Raw genomic sequence first — 6,708 nt, 5'->3', positions numbered from 1 at the left:
CCCTAAATCATTAAAAAAAATACATGTGTTATTATTTAGTACCTTTATGACTATAAGAAACAGAAACTCACTTGGGCTAGTTAATTCAAGAACAACAAAAAAAGGTTTGGGGACAATAGTAAGTGGGATAGACTCTGTCCCTCTCCTGACCAAAACCTTCTTCTATTATTATGTAATGAATAATGATTGCCTCAGCCATACTTTTTCCCACTTTTCTAAACTCCTTTCTGTGGCATGTGACTCAGTTCTATCCAGCAAAATAGGGGGAGTCTGCCAGGGAAGCTTCTGGGAAAGTTTTCTTTCCTGATGAAAGGAGCAGACAAAGCTAGTGCTATTTCTTCCCCTGTGAACAAGGAGAAGATTGGAGTGATATCATCCATCAAATAATTATGAGGGAACAAGTCCATCAGAAAGATGCCATTCTGATACCAAGCTACACCAATCTACACCAGCGGCCAACTACCTCCAGGCTACATGTTTTGAAGGCAAGCCCTCATAACATCAGGGTATCTCTCTGACTTGCTGTTAAAACCATTCCTAACTAGTAGGGGAATCTCGTGACAACCAAGATCACAGTTGAAGCAACCTTGACTTAATCTCTTGCTACCAACAACAACCAATGAGATAACTCAATTTCCGGTTCAGTCTCTCTTGATCTTATGGGTTTTACTCCTTTTTTGTGCATTTCATATAAATATATACTACTCATTCTTTGTCTTGCTCCTGAAAAATAGAATAAGGAAGCATTTATCAGTAAGATCTTTCTGAAGAGATCATATCATTTCTCGTTTTATTTTGAAGACAATGAATTTCAATTGATTTTAATTAAATTCAATATTATAATATTTGTTTCTTTTTATGAAGAGTACCCAAAAGTCACTGAATTGGATGGCCCTGTGCTTAATGTGATGCATATGTTTCAAAGACTTGCAAGTAGAGTAACATTTTAAGTGCAGTGGGCAAGTATTACATATCATAATTGACTTGTACACTTCACTAATAGCATTAGGCATATGTATTGATGGAGGAAGTTCATTAAGACCATCAACTCTACCATGCTGTCTTCCCAATCTGTTTGTCAAGCTTTAGCATACAGAAATTATCTTTACATCTGAGTATCTATGTAACTTAGGTTCAATTATGTAAAAAAATAGGTCCTTTCTATATCTATAATCAAAGAGAAATGGAGAGAGAGAGAGAGAGAGAGAGAGAGAGAGAGAGAGAGAGAGAGAGAGACAGCTTTGGAATTTCAATGTGTGCTAATATCTCTCCAAAGGAAAGACAAGAGAAATCCGCTACCAAAAAGATGAATTCTGGCTACTGTGATGATCTGGGGTTCCCTTACAGGTAACGCCACATTTAGTTTCTATAAATCTCTCCTTTCTTCATGAAGAAGTCAGAGGACAGATGAGCATCTATGTTACTGCCTAAGCTATGAAGGCTTTCAAGTGACAAAGCAGGCATCTGCCAACTATGACTATAAGCTTCCCCACATGTTGACATTCATTTCATTATAAAAACAGCTAAGGTTTATTAACCTTTCAATGCATTTTACATGTATTCTTCTGCCTACGTCTCATAAAAACTCTATGAGGTATATACTGCTGATAAGTCTCATTGACCAGTGAAGACACTGAGACATAGAAGGTTAAGTAATTCATCAAGTAAGAAGTCTAGAACTTAGATTTCACCTTAAGGAGTTTTGTTCTAGAGTCCAGAGTCTAAACCAGCCGTGGGCAAACTATTGCCCGCGGGCCGGATCCGGCCCATTTGAAATGAATAAAACTAAAAAAAAAAAAAAAAAAAAGACCGTACCCTTTTATGTAATGATGTTTACTTTGAATTTATATTAGTGCACACAAACATTCCATCCATGCTTTTGTTCCGGCCCTCCGGTCCAGTTTAAGAACCCATTGTGGCCCTCGAGTCAAAAAGTTTGCCCACCCCTGGTAAACTTTCATACCATGGAGCCACCTATATGTGTGCTAAACATTTCTGCTAACATCTCTCAGTGGCTCCTTCAGAGGGCAAGAATCCTCTGGTCTTCACCTCCCTGCCACGCGGTGTCCAATCTTCCAGCGCAGCACTGACTGTTCAGCCTGCACTTTGTGCGGAGGAAAGCAGGGGCTGAAGGGGGTACTTGGAAGGGCTACTAAAGGCTTTGCATCCACTGTGAATACTTTGCATGCCTAGAAGTTTCTATTAGCACTTGAACCAAGGGTAGGACAGAAAGGCTAACCTCATGGAAACTCGGGTGGACGATGAGCTGCCCCTGGTTTCTCCTTTATAACAAGGACCCAACAAGAAATTGGGTCATCCACCATCTGCTTCTTCTAAAGGGAATAAGCCCACTTCACAGGGGATGAGAAGATCACAAAAACCTCCCAGCTGTATTTATATGCTCTCAATTGCTGTATGCCTCTATCTTAGGGGTTCTTGTTCCCCGGCTTAAAATAAACTACCACATAGCTCAACCATCTCCATGTGAAATGTGCAGCTTAATGTAAGTGAGTCTATCGGATCCTTTTGGAGAGCTGAATTTGATAAGGGAGAAAACAAAGAAAGTATCTTTGTGTGTGGAAGGAAAACGAGGAAGCAAACGCTGACTGCTTTACAACTCAGGCAAAGACCAGCCCTGGTCACCTGTGACCAGCAGGTCTACGGAGATGCCTGGGACACAGGGTGTTCAGTGCTAAAATCAGTTCAGCTCCAGCAACTTGGATCATCACAGGATTGGGGACCAATCATAGGATTGGCCATTCTATCACTGATCCAAGTTTTTCCATCTGTTTAGTGCTCAAGAAAATGTTTCAATTATCAGTTCTCTGAGGCCAATCCAACTGTTCCTTAAAAGTTTAATGGATAAACAAACTGTGGAACATCCATACAATCAAATGCTAGAATAAAATATAATTCCAGCAAACAAAATAATTAGTTCTAGCAATAAAAATCAACTATTGAGCATGCAACAACTCAGGTGAATCTCAAAAGCATGATGCTGAGTGACAAAAGCCAGTTTCAAAAGATGACATGCTGCATGAAACCAATGAAAAGACAACCTTAAAAAAATTATAGTGATGGATCACAGGTCAGTGGTTGCCAAGAGATAAGAAGTGGAGAAGAGTATGACTATAAACGGATGACATGAGAAAGTTTTTCAAGTAATAAAACTGTTCTCAACCCTGGTGATGATTATATACATATGTCAAAATTCATAGAATTTTACACCAAAAGAAATAAGTTACTTGAACTATATGATAATTTTTGAAATAAAATAAATTCATTTGTGAAGAGTGTTCTTCCGAGAGAAAAAGTTTATCCAAACAACCATCTATGGCACAGGACAGAGATGACTCAATGCACAAGGAATCAGAAAATCTGAATTCTTGAGCCCATTTCTTTTAACTTGATGCACACATACTTGGTAAATCACTAAACTCCGGTGTTCAGCATTCTAATCAACAACAGAGTCTTGAAACGTGTCTCTGAAGCATGCCTGACGCGGCTCTAAAATTCTAAGAGGCTGCGATCTTGCATCACACGGAATTCCCCAGGTTGTTTGTCTTAAACTCCAGTAGACTAAAATTAGCCAAGGGTGGTAGCTGGAATGTGCAGACATAAAATGTGGGTACTTCCTAATTTAAAATGCTCTCGAAAGAAGAAGTAAGGGCAGAAGTCTTTCCTACCAGAACAAGGAAAATAACGTGAACTTCAAATTCAGTGAGCTCTCCTAGTTTGGCCATTTAGTCCCACAAAGGACTCAGTAAATAATATTACGTAAATTTTAAAATCACCTTCTTTCCTTCTTATTCAAAACAAAACCTACAGAGTAAAGGGAAAGAGAAAGAAAACACTTGGCACCTTGGTTTTGCCTCTACATGATAGAGATGAGGGGAAGAAGGGACTTTTTTTAATGCTACATTAAAAGATTTCAAGTTGCTCAGTGGGTGTGCATTCATACTGAAATTCCACAGAACAAAACAAAACCATGCTGTTACAGCTATATTGGAATGTCCCTTGAAATTTTGATCTCCATTTCTAATTGAGAAACTCCTGTGGAACAGAAGAGAGAAAGGTCACTTTATACGGAACTTTAGGAATTCCTGAAGGACACTAAAGAGAAATGCTCTAACAAATTAGTATCTTGCTGGTACCAGGGATGGACTGTAGAGATGATTAAAGGAAAGGGTGGTGAATGCAATCTTTTTATATTTTGTTTTAATTTTTAAAACCTTTGATGTCATAGATTTGCTCCAAATTATAACCTAATATTAAATAAAGAGAAGATTAACTTTTATATACGGTATCCTTATTCTTACACTTGATCTTAGCCAAAAGGCCGAGAAGCGATTGTGTCCTTATTCTTAATACGTAACATTTAAAAGCTTTCGATTATTAAAAATCAACCCTCATTTCACATGCTCTTTATTTATTTTCACTTATGTCACCAAACTGTAGTTTTATAAGAGCCTCGTCATGTGCTAAAAACTGCGTTGGGCTTATTTAATTTTCCTGCAGCCCTTTTATTTCATAACAGGCAATTAGAATTACATGGTAGAAATAAATCTTGGAAGCCACCAACTCTTAAAGCTGTTTACATTGAAAGATATAATCTGGAAATGTGAAGTGAGTTTTGAACTAAGTGAAATGTGACTTCCCAATCCATTACTTCTTAGAATCTCAGAGCCCAGGACCTCAGTCAGCATCAGATGCAACCTCTGAGCTGATGCCGAAATGTCTCCATCCCCCTTGCTGGTGCACCTGCTCAGTAACAAGCTGCTCAGAACCACCAATGCATGAGACGAGGCTGCGCCGTTGTGAGACAGCCCCTGTCACTAGACACCCTCTGATGACCGAGGCTGGATGTGTTTCCAGAGGCTCCCATTCCCTAGATCTGGTTCTGCCCTCAAAGATACCAAAGATTTTATCTTCCTTCCACATATCTGTCCAGAAGCTACAAAAACTGCAATCACATCCCTGCCTGTTTTACATTAACCACCACCTTCAACCAGTCCCCAGGGGACTTGATCCTCAGCCTCTTTTCACCCTGGCTGGCCTCTTCTAAGCCAGTAGGTTCTATACATAGAGCAGAACACAATGGCCCCACATACTCCATTGGGCTAGAGTCCCCGCCTCAAAATGAACACTGTGCTTCTATTACTGTGGTATCCATGGTATTATGATTTGCCATGACAGGGACACACTCCTTAACATGAACCTTCTTTCTTCATCTGTAAAAGGAAGAGGTTGCATGAGATCAGCAGAGAAGTTGTTTATCAATTGGGGAAAAAAAGAGGGGACATATGTAATACTTTCAACAATAAAGATTTTTTTTTAAAAAAGAAACCTCACTTGGAGACCAACATGCTAAGAAGCCAGGCAAGGAGTTGACTGTTAAAAGCAAGGCTATAGACAGGATGGGAAGGCCTGTGTGTGTGCCCGCTTGAGCACCCCTCACCACAATCCCCACCTTCAGGCTCCTTGAATGTTCTACAAAAGCTTAGAGCCTTGTTCCAAATGCCCAACAGCAAGCCCATGGTCCTCTGGAAACTGAAGAAAACCTTGCTCACTGGGAGCGTCACCTGTCTCTAAAAAGCTGCAGATGGTCAAATAATTAACATTTTCCCCACATGGGGATTATGTCAACATCTCTCTTTACTCATATCTTCTTTTAACAGGAAGGTGGAGAAGCTCTTTTGTGTGCCTGATTTGGGATTTGGGTTGCTTTTTTGTTTTTGGCTCTGGAAACTACTTTCACAGGGAAAAATGTAAATTAGGGGCCATATTTGTGAAAGTCAATTTAACTCAATCTTTATTTTATTTCCAGTTTCATTTAGATATAATTGGCACAGGACATTGTATAAGTTTAGGGTGTGTAGCATAACATCTTTATTTTTAAAAGCTCAATGTCCTTTCATTAAGAATTAAGGTTTAAAGAAGTCAAGTAAAGACATTTTTAAAAGTAAAATAAGAGCTATAATGTATGTTTTCTCTAAAGAATAAGTGACAGGGGTAAGAGATCAGCCAAAGGACTTGTATGCATGCATATGAGCATAACCAATAGATAATAGGGGGGTGAGGGCATGTGCTGGGGGGTGGGGGTGGCTGGGGAGAGGTCAATGGGGAAAAAAGGAGACTCATGTAATACTTTAAACAATAATGAATTTAAATTTAAAAAAAGGAATAAGTGACAAAAAAATAAGGAAACAGCGGGAGGGGTGGAGGCTGAAATAGAGAATAAATGTTAATTGGAGACACAAAAACTCCTACACAGGAGAGGGAGAGGGAGAGGGAGAGGGAGAGGGAGAGGGAGAGGGAGAGGGAGAGGGAGAGGGAGAGGGAGAGGGAGAGGGAGAGGGAGAGGGAGAGGGAGAGGGAGAGGGAGAGGGAGAGGGAGAGAGATGCAGAGATGCATGGGGTGCAGTGGTAAGAGATGAGGATTCTAGTAGAAGCACACATAAGATGTAACTTCAGTTTTCTCCACACTCATCCAAGGTCAGAAACCTGACACCCTGGGTACTGCATTCCAGAGGCTCACAGTAAGATCCAGCCCTCCCACAGAGAGCCCTGTGCCTTCTGTGCCTGAGAGAAAGGCGTGTCCATCTCCAATCAACATTTCTCTCAGCTGCTCACCCACAGTACAAGGAATGCTGACAGATTTTAGTTTATACTTTCAGGAGTTCTGGGTTTTGTGGGGTTTTCACTTTG

This window comes from Myotis daubentonii, chromosome 4, assembly GCF_963259705.1.
Source record: "Myotis daubentonii chromosome 4, mMyoDau2.1, whole genome shotgun sequence".
In the NCBI taxonomy this organism is placed as follows: Eukaryota; Metazoa; Chordata; class Mammalia; order Chiroptera; family Vespertilionidae; genus Myotis; species Myotis daubentonii.
Note: the sequence above shows the minus strand (reverse complement) of the source record.